We start from the raw sequence: 12544 nt of genomic DNA on the forward strand, positions 1-12544 counted from the left end.
GATTATGTCTTATTCATCAGCTGGAAAAGGCGGCAGCAACCTGTGCGCACGCACACGTGCAATTTGCCCAAATTGGTGCCGTTTTGCTCCTGCTTTTCACCAAAGTAAATTGCAAAAGAGCAGTGCACCAGGTTTACCCTGCAGCTCCCCGCGAATGCAAAGCCAGGGGAAGCAAAAGGAGAATAAAGCAGCAGAGAGCAGGATCCCAGAGCCTGCAGGGGTTCCGCTCTCCCCCTGGTTTTGCAAGAAACCAGCAAAAAAACGGTCCCAGGGTTTTTACTCTAGCACGAGGAGTTTGGCCTCGTTTTTTTTTTTTTTTTTTTTAATTTAGGGAGCAGCGTGCCGTTTTCCAGGGGCCGCTTTTAAATATTTTACCGCTGATTAACGTTCTTGGACGGTGGCCTTTCAATCTGTTTCCTGCCTCAATTTACTGAGCACTTCTTGCAACAAATAAATAAATAAATAAATAAATAAATAAATAAATAAATAAATAGACCACGGAGAAAATGGCCGCACTAATCACCTCAAATTAAACCGCGCTTACCCCAAGTTAGTGCAGATTTGGACCAAATGACGGGAGCGGATTAACTCGAGGCTCGTTAACTCCCAGCTCCATCGGGGTAGATGTAAACGGGCGGATTCTGCTCCCGTGCGTGGCTGCGCTTTGTGTGCTGGAGCAGCTGCGTGGGGGGCACCCGCTGGGAACGGGGCCTGGTCCTGGGGGGTGCATGGACGGGGGTGTGCATGGTCTGGGGGTGCACACACAGGTGTCTGGTGTGCACAGTCCTTTTGGCATGGTGCTCGTCCACGTGTGCATGCACCGAGGTTTTGCGTGTGCACGGTCCTGCTCCGTGCATGCGCTGGGGTGTCCTGTGTGCATGATCCAGAGGGGTGCACACACCAGAGGGTCGCGTGTGCGCAGTCCCAGTCTGTGTGTGCACACACTGGGGTGTCCTGTGTGCACAGTCCCGGTCCTTGCATTCACTGGCGTGCCTGGTGTGCATGGTCTGGGGGGGTGCACCCCCTGGGGTGTCCCACGTGCGCAGTCCCAGGCTGTGCATGCACGCACTGGTGTGCCTGGGGTGCCCAGTCCTGGGGGGATGCATGCACAGGGGGTGTCCTGTGTGCAGCGTGCTGTTCACGCATACATGAACGTGGGTGTCCAGTGTACACGGTCCCAGTCTGTGCATGCACGCACCTCGCAGTCCCGTATGCAAAGTCCTGGTCCATGCACCCACTGAGGTGCACGATCCAGAGGGGTGCACCCCCCGGGGTGTCCCATGTGCACGGTCCCGCTCTGTGCATGCATGCAACTGCTGTGTCCGCTGTGCACGGTGCTGCCCCATGCATGCAACTGGTGTGTCCTGTGCACGGTGCTGCTCCATGCATGCAACTGGTGTGTCCTGTGCACGGTGCTGCCCCATGCATGCAACTGGTGTGTCCTGTGCACGGTGCCGCTCCATGCATGCAACAGGTGTGTCCTGTGCACGGTGCTGCTCCATGCATGCAACTGGTGTGTCTGCTGTGCACGGTGCTGCTCCACGCATGCAACTGGTGTGTCCTGCGTGCACGGTGCTGCTCCATGCATGCAACTGGTGTGTCCTGCGTGCACGGTGCTGCCCCATGCATGCCCTGGGCTGCCCTGCGTGCACGATCCGGGGGGGGGTGCACACCCCAGGGGGTCCCGCGTGCCCAGCCCCGGTCTGTGCACGCACACACTGCGCTGTTTGGGGTGCCTGGTCCCGGGGGGGGGGGGGGGTGCTTGCAGCGGGGCTGTCCCGCGTGCACGGCCCTGTCTGTGCACGCACCGGGTGCCCCCCCCCGGGTGCCCCCCCCGGGTGCTGCCCGCCCGCTCCCCGCTCCCTCCCTCCCCTCCCCGCGCCTGCGCCCTCTCCCTCCCTCCCCCCTCCCCCCTCCCTCCCCCCTCCCCCCTCCCTCCCCTCCCGTAGCCCCGCCCCCTCCCGTAGCCCCGCCCCCTCCCGTAGCCCCGCCCCCTCCCGTAGCCCCGCCCCCTCCCCGTGGCCCCGCCCCCCGGCCCGCCCCGCGCGGAGCACTGTGGGACACAAACACGGCGCCCCGCGCCCCGCGCCCCCTCCTCCCCCTCCCTCCCTCCCTCCTCGCGCCGAGCCCGCGCGCGCCGCCGCCCCCCCCCCCCTCCTCGCTCCCCCCCCCCCCACAACGCCTGAGGGGGAGGCGGCGGCGGCGGCGCCTTCCTCCCGCCCCCCCCCCCCCCCCCCTCCTCCTCCTCCTCCTCCTGCCGCCGCCGCCGCCGCCGCCCCGCCATGGCCCAGGCGCGGTAGGGGGCTCGGCCTCCTCCCGGGCCCCGCAGGTAACGGGGGGGTGGGGGGGGAACGGGGATGGTGGGGGGGGGAACGATGGTGGGGGGGGGGGAACCAACGGGCGCCGGGGGAGGGCTTTGGCTGCTGCACCGCGGGTCCGCCCCCGGCAGCGCCCCCCCGCAGCGCCGCGTGGGGACGGGGGGGGGGTGGGGGGGGGGGGATGAAGCGGGGGGCAGCGCCTGGCCTGGACCTGGCTGTGCCCCCCCCGGGCCTGACAGAGCCTCCTGTCCCCCCCCAGCCCCCTCAGAGCCCCTCTGTGCCCCCCAGCCCCCTCAGAGCCCTTCTGTACCCCCCCAGGCCTTTCAGAGCCCCCCGTGCCCCCCCCCCAGGCCTGTGGGATCCCCCTGTGCTCCCCTCAGCCCCCCCGCCCCCCCCCCCAGGTCTGTCAGAGCCCCCCCAGCCCTGCCAAAGCCCCCTCCAGGCCTGTAAGACAACCCCCCCCCCCCCCCCCCCCCGGGCAAGCAGCAGCTGGGGAAGTTGTGCCTCCTGCCGCTGCTTTTATTTATTTATTTGTTTGCTTGTTTGTCTGTTGATTTATTTATTTATTTCTTCCTCCCCCGTGTGTGTTTATGGAGGAAGGGGAGCCCCCAGGCAGCGAGGCAGAGCCCCCTGCCCCATCATTGCTCCCCCCCCTCCCCCCCGCAGCACCCCGCTGCCCACCCGCCGGGGTCTCGGTGCGGCTCTCACCTGCCTCCCTCCCTCCGCCCGTCCCGGGTTATTTTGGCTGCGGCCTGCCCCACGCACACATAAACACCGCGGGCACGTAAACACCGGCACACGCGGGAGCTGGGGGGGGGGCACGCGCCGCGCTCCCGCCTCGCCAGAGCTGTCGCCTCCTCGCCTATAGGCGTGCGCGCCCCGAGCAGGGCACCGCTGCCTTCCCAAACGCCTTTTATGCTTTTTCCGTACGCAGGTTGTGCTGGGGAATGCCTCCGTGCTTGACCGCCGCGGCCCGCTTAAGCGCGGGCACCCCGGGAGGCTTCTTGCTGCCTGCAGGAAGCCGCTGAGGCTTCCCACCCAAGCAGGCAGGCACGTCTCTCTCCCACTGAAGCTGGGAGACGGCTCTGCCATCTCTGCGGAGCTCGTTATTCCTGCTGGTGAGGGAGGGTCTGTCTCCAGGGCCTTGTGCAACGGGCATCGCGTCGCCTGTCTACGGAAAGCTGCTGGCGCATCCCGTGTCGTGCCCGTTTTGCACACGCCAGGAGAGGAGCGGGCGGCATTTCGCAGGTAGCTTTCAGGGCGCAGGCGTTTCTCCTGCGCGCTCCCAGGCAGCAGGCTTCCCCTGCGTGTCCTTCCATGTCTCCTGTGTCCCCGCAGACACCCGGCGGCAGCTGTTTTGGCGCCTGCCCCTGGAGCGTGGTGCTTCCTCGCTACACGTGCCAGAGGGGTCACCTCTTCTTACCCTGCGCTTCATGGCTGCCGGGGGTTTTCTCTGCCGTTTGCTCTCCCAGAGGCCGCTTGGAAGCAGGCTGTGTGCTGCCCGGGTGCCTGCAGATCCCAAGCTGGAAACCACTGGTCTGAAATTCATTGGATTTCTCTTTTCCAGCCGTACCTGTAATTTAGAAGTTCCCTGATCTTGTCAGCCTCCCGTTCTCATCCAGCTCAGAATCTTTCTCGCGTGTTTCTAGAAGCCTCCCGCTTTCGTTATTCTCCTCGCATGACGTCCTAGGTTTGCCCTACCCACGTGGGAAATTTCTCCGCTTTCCCACCTAGGTGTTTGCCCCCGCCTTTTCTCTGTGCGTCTCCTGCCTGGCATGGCGCTTTCCCTTTTTCCTTGTTTTTTAATTTGAATCTCACTTGCCCTTTGGGTGCCGGGTGCTCTTAGCCTTTATTTAGGTGGAGGAGTTGCCCCCCCCCCGGAGGTGCCTCCTGCTTTCGAGCTGCACGTTTGGCAGACCGGGTGGCGTGTTGTTTGCCACGTGCGGGTCACGCTCGTGGTACTGCCCTGCGAGGTGGCACCGGGGAGGGATGGCTTTGCTTCGGAGGCTCACAGGCTGGCGTCCCGGGGTCTTGCAGGGCATCCCAGATGTGCTGTGCCTTTCTTCTGCCACTGAGCTCTCTTCGTGCAGCGCGATGTCCGCGCGTAACGCGGATCCGGGCTGTGATGCGCTTGGAGACCTTGCCTGGGTTTAAGTGCTCCCGTTTAAGAAGACGGAGCTGAACAAGCGTTAACCTGCAGGCCGAGATGCCGCTCTACCAACGTAAACGCTCCCGTTGATGTAAAGCTGTTTATACCAGAAACTGGCTATAATGCTGTAAGCGCGTCTCCCGGGGGACTCCTTCTATTTAAACAGCTGGTTTTAATCTGAAGCTTTAATTGGTGCGAACACTCGGAGCAGTCCCTTTCCAGGGGAAGGGAATTTCTCGCCCTCCTTCCACCTCCCCAGGTGGGTGCTGCACGGATGCTAGCTGGCGAGGAGGGGAGGCTCGCGCTTGCTTTCCCACCCAGGAGCTTTCCCACCGGTTTTTGTTTACGGGGTGAGAGAACTCTTCTCGTTGTGACCGGGAGCTTTGGGGGGGCGAGAGCCTTTATGTATTTCTTCTGTAATACGTAAGAGAAGTAGTCGGCAAGTGAAACTGAATCCTTGCCATGTTTGTTGCAACAGGAGGTTAATCATAAACTCTGGCAACTTCTGAAAGGGGTGGTTTCGTTCTGTGGTGTCTGTTGCAAATGTGTGCTGCTCCGAGGGGCTGGTCAGCTGGTTGCCAAGAGGATCAAAAGCAAGCACAGCTTCCCCTGCGTGTGAAGCTGAACAAGTGGCCCAGCATTATTTTTGGTTCTGTCCCGTGACCCGTTTGAAGGAGGCTCTCTCTTTTTGGGTCCTTCGTAGCTGTGTGATGTCTGCCGTAAGGCGAGGTTGCACAAACACCACTCACCTGTCGCCGATAAGGAGACCTCGGGTCCTTTGCCCTCGTGTTGCTTCCTTCTCATCCGGCGCTTCAGTGGTGCTGTCCGTTGCATCTGATAAACTTTATTTTTCAACGATCTTTGGGGATGTCTGTTTCTGCGATCTTTGGGGATGTCTGTTTCTGCAACAAGCTGTGGTGATACGTGTAACTTCAATTTTTTTTCTTGGCGTCATAATTCCCTGCTTAAACGAGAAGAAAACCAAACTGACAAACCGGCGAGCGATGCTTTTGCAGGTACGTGGCGAGGAAGGAGATGTCCCTTGACGCAGAAGGGATTGTCTGTTGACATACATCTCTCTTGCCTGGTTAGAAGTAGGTTATCCCTGCTCAAATTATGCAACTGTGCAGACAGCCAGACTTCAGGAATTCCAAATACTTCAACGTGTCAAGCGCTGACTCCGAAATTAAAACTCTACGGTCGTGGAGCGCGTTGAGTCTGTCGCTGGAAATATGACATCAGTCTTGGAGTTGCGTGGCTGCGGAGGGGCAGCAGCTCGGTTACTCAGTGCTCTGACAGAGGAACGGAACTGGGTGGGAAATGTGCCTTCACCTGTGGCAGCGCTTTGAGAGGGGCCATTGCTGTTCCAGCAGTGTTAAGCAGCAAAAAAAGCCCTGAAAACTGGTTTATGTAGCAAGTCGAAGCTCCTCGCTTTGCGGTCGCTGCTGTTGCCTTGAAAGATGCAGTTTTTAGCAAATAGATCTAATTAAATAGTTGTGTACTTACTGCTAAGTAAACACAGGAGTCCGTTCCTCTTACCTTCCTTCGGAGGTCACATTGATCCTTCTAATGGTTCCACGGGGTGAAAACAAATGTCTGGTGCTGCTCTGCAGAAGGCGCACAAATGAAATGGTGGTGGCAGGGAGCAAGCTGCAAACCTGGTAAAATGGCATTCACGTGTGTGATGGGGAGGGAGGAGTTGTGGAGGCCGGGAATTTAATTTAGCTCTTTATTTCCATTTAATCAATTTAAGGAAGTGACTTAAACCGCGCTTTATTTGTAGACGGCGTGTTTTTAATATATTCCAATTTAGAGCCGGGGAAATAATTATTTCAGACAAACAGGTTTATCAGAGCGCGGGAGGGCCGGGATAATAAGGGCTGCAGGACGCATGGAGCTCGGCGTGTGGTCGGTGGCAGTGGCCAGAAGTAAATCATTAGGGGGAAAGTAGCAGAGCAGACGTAGGTGACGCAGTAAGCGTCCCTCAGCGCGTCTACCAGCGGCGGAGGATTTAGAGGCGGCCTGAGCTGGAGGGTGCGTGCAGACAATCTGTTTACTTGTGCCTCTTGGACCCGTCATCTGCGGATTTGCCTAAACCTTCCGAGCAGTTTGTACCTCCAGCTTCTGCAGTGTGCTGTGCAACGAATTCCACAAACTGCGCGAAACCAGATTTCCTGTTGCGTTTTTTTTTTTTAAACCCGGTGCACGGTAATTTCATTGAGTGCCGCCTAGTTTTTGTAGCACGAGAAAGAATAAAGAATCTTTTTTGCCAGTCACCTTCTCATTTGCAATTGTATAGATCTCTGCTCTCAGTTTTCTCTTTGTTCCCCCCCCAGCTGAATTGTCCCAGGCTATTTAGTACCTCTGGCTGCGGAGGCTGTTCTACATCACCTTTTTTTTTTTCCTTTGAGGTCTGCTATGTTGTTTTTGAGGTGATTCGACCACAACATTTGTTTGCCTGCTCTACCCAAGAAGGTTGAATAAAGGCAGCTTTTTCCAGAGCAGTAAGAGGCTTTCTCATAAAGGGTATTTTGTAGCTCATCTGTGATAATGCTATAAACGTGCGTAGTGTTTTGTGTTCAGAAGCACAACTGAACATCATCATTGTGCCGAGAGCTGTTTAGCTGGAGATGCAGTTAGGGATAGTCGAGAAGATGTTGGTTTGTAGGCGTAACTACAGGTGGTAGAGTGCATTTGGGCATCACTGAGAGTACCTTACGGAAAAAGTGAATTCATGGTGGGTACTTGCCACAGCTGAGTCTGTTGCTGGGTTTTGGAAGCGTTAAGATGTGTCCTACAGAGACCCAGGAGCCCTGGAGATGCCTGGTGGTTATGGTGAGTGTTGGTCCCACGTTAGGGACGGATATTTATGTGGTGTTAGAGCTCTGCGGGTCCAGTAGTTTCTAAAGTTCTTTCAGCTTTTGTTGTTTGTTTTGTTGTTGTCGCTTCTTTTTCGTGGCTATATACCCACGTTAAGAAAGACGTACTCCAAGAGGTTTCTGTGAGATGTTAATAAAGATGCTGGAGGCTTAAAAAAAAAAAAGCAATCAAAACAAAATCCACAAAACTCGTTATTCCCAGCCTGAACCATGCGGTTGGTTCTTCCAGCCCAGGTTTGGCCATACAAGGCAAGAAAGCGAGAGAGCCGCCGTTGCCGCTGCTCACCTGACGGCAGCTTTGTGGGTAAACACCAGGATTTTGAGTTTTCGGGGCCAGGAAGAACTCCTTTTAGGCATTTAATTTTACCTGCATAATTGAGTCATTAGGAAAATAAAGGGTACACACAGTGCTAAGAGGGCGATGACACAACCACATTCCTGCCTTGCTCCGACTTGTTGGGGATTCTTTATAGCCGCTTCCGTCTGAAAGGCGGCTGCTTGCTGCCGTGTCTGTGACACCCCGACTAGCTGGCCCTGGGCCACGCCGTCTGGATCGGCGATGCCTTTTTTGCTTCTCGAGATTGTGCCCGACGTGCGGCTGCGCCTTGATCTCTCTCCCCTTTGCTCTTTCCGCAGGTTTTCCGTGGCGTTGCTTGTCGGTGCTGGCTTCTTGTACTTCTGGCAGGAGCGGGGCTAGCGTGCTTTGGGGAGGGCTGAGATTTGCATTCTGCTTCAGAAAAATTAATTTATTACGGCTAATGTGTATTTCATTAAGGTGTAATGCTTCCTTGCTAATCTGAAATTAAAGTCGGAGAAGGAAAGCTGTCATTTATTGTAATAAAACTGAGTACTTCAAACAACAAATGAGTTGACAGGTAAGCTTTGTGCTGAACCAGTAAAAACTAGCACTTAGCCAAATTTGGCTGTCACAAACCTAATGATTGTGATGTGCAGTTACAGTCGTTTGTTTCCGCAAAATGAGGCGACAGCTTTGTCATTTGCAAGTGACAAAAATTAAAGCCTCGCACACAGTCAGGTAGGAGGCAGTGCTCGGGGGCGACAGCACCGGGGTGGGGAGAGGAGGGATTCCTCAGCTCCCGAAATCCTGTTGCTGCTGGCGGCTCTCGGGGCGTAACGCGCCCAGGTTTTGTCCTGGAGGAACAGGAGAGATGGTTTACTTTCCAAGGGTGGTTTTCAACCTGCTGTCAATTAAAGTGATCTCTGAAATTGACTCTCTTCTGTCTGAAACATGCCTCGTGTGCCCTCTTTTCTCCTCAAAGACATGTTGTAAGACTTGGCAGCGTTCTGTAAATAGGCGTACACGTGTGTGAGGAAGCAGAGATTTTTGGTTTACCTTTTGACTCTTCCGTGGATCCAATGCAGTAGAGCTACCAAGAAAATCTTTGAATATAGTAGAATATTTTGGCACGAGGATACACAACCCATGCCATTTTTCTTCCCGCTTCTTTCCCGTGGCACCCCCAAAAAGGGCTTGGGGCTTCTGTTAGTGATTTGGGAGGGAGATTGGGGTGAGCAGACTCTCTGATGTACGTTGTTCCAGAGTTTGTTGAGATGCTTGCAGAGCTTCTGAGAGCAAGGACTGCAGTGCTGTGGGTAGCCGTGGTACAACAAGAAAAATTACCTTTCTGGAATTAGTTCAGACTAGAAGGTTGCTGCCATGCGACAAATAAAAGCGCTGTATGGATTTTTTGGGGCAATTTACAGTATTTAGTAGAATTTAATGTTTGACTTGAATTTTTTCTGCTACTGTAGTAGTATTCCCGCAGCTCGGTCGGAAGAATTGCTGAACCCCGTGCTTCCTGCCCGATACGCTCAGAAGTGCTCGACCTCCGCAGGTCAGCGAGGCCGCAGGTACCAGCGTGTCTGGGTCTTGGTTCGTGCTCCTCGCCAAGACGGGGAAAACGAAGCCTTGTGCTTTGTTACACAGCATGGGAAGAGGTCGTGCAGCGGCTTGTCTACACCGGGAAGCCGGGGACAAACTGGATCGGAGTTAGCGCAGGGGAAAACTTTGAAGAAAGTGTTTAGAGCGCATTAAAATGACGCTATTGTGGAAAGAGTGGTTGAATTTGAATGTGTGCCTCAGGGATGTAACATCAGTCCGCTCGGTACAATCTCATTATGTTCTGGGGCTTGCCCGCATGACGGTACTGCAAATTCATTTGTTGCTTTTATTCTAGGAAAAAAAAAAAACAAAACAAAACAAACAGGTTTGCTCGTATGCTGGTGGTACGAGCATCTCCAGCAAGCGCTTTCAGGGCATACGGCTGTAAAACTGGCAATGTAGGAGTTTGGTCATGGGCTTTTTCAGAGAACTGGTGGAAAAAACAGTTGCAGGGCAATGAATCTGTGATATATCACAATACATTCCGTCTAATGAAGTTTGCACATTAATTTTTATTAAGAAAATAAATATGATTGCTTATATAGCAAGACCTCTTAGCTGTTACTGCCCGTGTTGTTAAATGAGCCTCAGTTTTAAGTACAGCCTGAAAATTTACTTTTATGTGTTATATGGAGCACTAACGTGAGATTCCTACAATGAAAAGTTCAAAGTGCTGGAGGCTGGGGAAAGTGGCATTTATCGAGTTTGCTTATTCAACCATGTGAAAGCTATATTAGGCACATAAAGTTTATACTTTGCACTGCAGCTTCAAAAAGGCAACAAGTTAAATCTGGGTCCTTTGAAGTAGTGAATGGTAACATTCTGTTCTCTGAAAGAGCTGACTTCAAATGATCACACCAAAACTTGAAAAACTCGTGGCTCGGGAAGACAAGACTTGGAAAAAAAAAAAAAGAAAAAAAAAACAACACAGGTTATGAAAATGTGTGGAGTTGCTTGCGTGTTGTTAGGGATGGAGCAGCCAGCGGGTTGTACCGGGCTGCGTTCTCGAGGCCTTTCACCCGTTCTGCACCAAAATGCCGCGAGTTGCTGCTCTCCACTCCCACCAGGTGCATCTTTAAGAGCTCAGCCGGTGCATCAGGTGTGCGGTTTGTTGCAGCCAGCAAGCTTCAGTGATGTGGGAAGGTGCGGAGTCCTTTAAGAAAACATCTATCTTCTCCGCATATCTGTAAATGTTTTAAGGCACATCTCATCTTCGAGGTCTTGCGTAAAAAAATACTCAGTGGCGTCAGACCAACGATTCATGTGTGGCGCACGCTCCGGTACTGTCCTGATTATTGTAATCTCCTCTTTTAATTAGATCCTGAGATTAAGCACTGTCTTGCTGATCAGTGCACTTAATGGATGCCCTGTTGGTTCTAGCTAGTACATGTTGCTGTCTGAAATGTCGTCTGGCTTAGTCAAATGCTCTGAGAAGACCCAAGCATAGTTTACTTTACAGACGAGGTAAGGAACAGACATGCAGGGAAGAACGCACCAAAAAATCCTCTTGAGAAGCTTTCGGGAGGCTAAAATAGATCCTGACAAACACCTGACCAAAAAATGAGATGTTAAAATAGTCTGGTTATTCTGTGGGCCTTTCAGTTAGCTGCTCAATGTAATTAAATGCTATGGAGATCTTTCTCCAAAGTCACTTTTAACTAATTAGCTTCCAGATTATAGCTCAACTCTATTAGTAGGTCCCTAGTATATAATGGTGGGTTTTTAATTTCATACTGTTGGATTTCCAGTGAATTTCCTTCTGTTCCTAGGACTCCAGTTAAGTCGTTTGTTTTTACGCTTTGTGCTGATGATACATCTTAGCCTTTTCATCAGCATTTTTTTTGAGCCAGTGTCTCTACGGAAACACTTGGAGATTATTGCTAAAACAAGTCCTTATGGCACTTCACAGGTAAATTCTTCAACCTGTCATTTCAATACACAAATTACTTCTTTTTAACCAGCTCCTTAGCTGAATTGTAGTTTGTCTATTCATCTCCTCGTTTTCGCTAATAATTCTGCATGTCACGTTATTCAAACATTTTAATGTAGTCCTCATCTTACGTGGCATTTGTTTTTTTTCTGAAAAATACATTATCGAGTTAGTGTGACATGCTTCAGCTTCAGTAAACACAGGTGCTGTCTCCTTTTCTGTTTGGTTTCTTATTTTTCGTTCTTCTTTTCCTCATATTGTTTTCATTTAGCCAGGTTCTGCAGTTGTATACAAACACCTAATCATATATCACTGCTGATCTCTGAGAGACGAAAACATCTTTATGTTTTTAAATAACCGGAGCTTTGGCACTAAATATTTGAGAGATTGAATTAACACCGTGGTAACGTTGCCAAGCCTTCTGGCAGGTGCGTGCCACACAATAAGACAATCTTTGAACAGTCTTGCCTCTTCTCCTAGTACACTAGCACCTTTTCTTGAAAACTAAAATATCAGATTGCATGCTTGTAATCACAGAGCGGTGCCTAATGGAAACATTTTTAGATCCACTTCTAATGAAAGGAGTGGTAACATGTTTTACACACCTACAACGTGATCTTTAATCTCCAAGTTTTATCTAGACTAGGAGTTGTAGCTATGCTTTAATCTTGCTGTAGTAATCTAGCACAGTGAGTGCCCACGTACAGAGCTCTCAATTGCCTGTCAGTGGTTCCCAGGCTGTTTTGGTCACAAACTTCTGTCAGCTCGCAGCTTCTCCCATCAGTCAGAAGGGTCTGCTCTTGGCCGCGGCCGTTCGCGGTGCTGTGCAGATTCATTTTCATTGCCCAAAGCCAATGGGACCGAAACCATTTAGCAGGTTGCATTTCACTGTATGTGACTTGAAGTCCAACTCAGTGACACCTTCCACAGTTAACCGATTCACAGATAAATGGGGAAATTATTATCTGCTGTGAAGCTGCCTCACGGCAGGCGTAAGTTTATCAGCTGCAGAGACCAAAACTCATTTTTCTCTTTGCCCGAGCCACGAGCAGAGTGTCTCTGTAGAAATGAAAAGAAAGTCTTACAGTAAGACTAAATCCTCTTGCCAACTTGAGACTGGTCAGGAGGAAGCCTTGTAGGCTGCTTCCTGTAGGCCACATACACGGGATGATAAAAGACACGAATAAATCTAGAAGTGTCACTTTCACGAGGAAATGACAAGACAGAGCTCCACAAGAGTCTGTTGCAAGTGTGTGGCTGCTGGTAAGCTTAATGAGGGTGGCCTTGGCATCTGTAATCTGTTACATTCAGACAGATAACTTCTTAATTCTGCCAGATGTAGGGCTTGGAATAGAGCTCCTTTGA

The 12544-nt window shown here is 52.4% G+C and overlaps 1 protein-coding gene across 5 annotated transcripts in view; it reads left to right on the forward strand.

Annotated features, from left to right (window-relative positions):
- The first annotated feature begins 2227 nt into the window (after positions 1-2227).
- ZBTB44 (zinc finger and BTB domain containing 44) overlaps positions 2228-12544 on the forward strand; it is a 41607-nt gene continuing 31290 nt past the window's right edge. For 4 of the 5 annotated variants that reach the window (XM_083808402.1, XM_083808404.1, XM_083808405.1 and 1 more), the window contains exon 1: positions 2228-2329. The gene's annotated coding sequence lies outside the window, so the exon portion shown is untranslated. Of the gene's footprint in view, positions 2330-2973; positions 3567-12544 lie in introns of those variants that run through there. The other variant, XM_083808403.1, reaches the window with a different exon arrangement.

Source organism: Anser anser (assembly GCF_964211835.1).
Source record: "Anser anser genome assembly, chromosome: 22".
NCBI lineage: Eukaryota > Metazoa > Chordata > Aves > Anseriformes > Anatidae > Anser > Anser anser.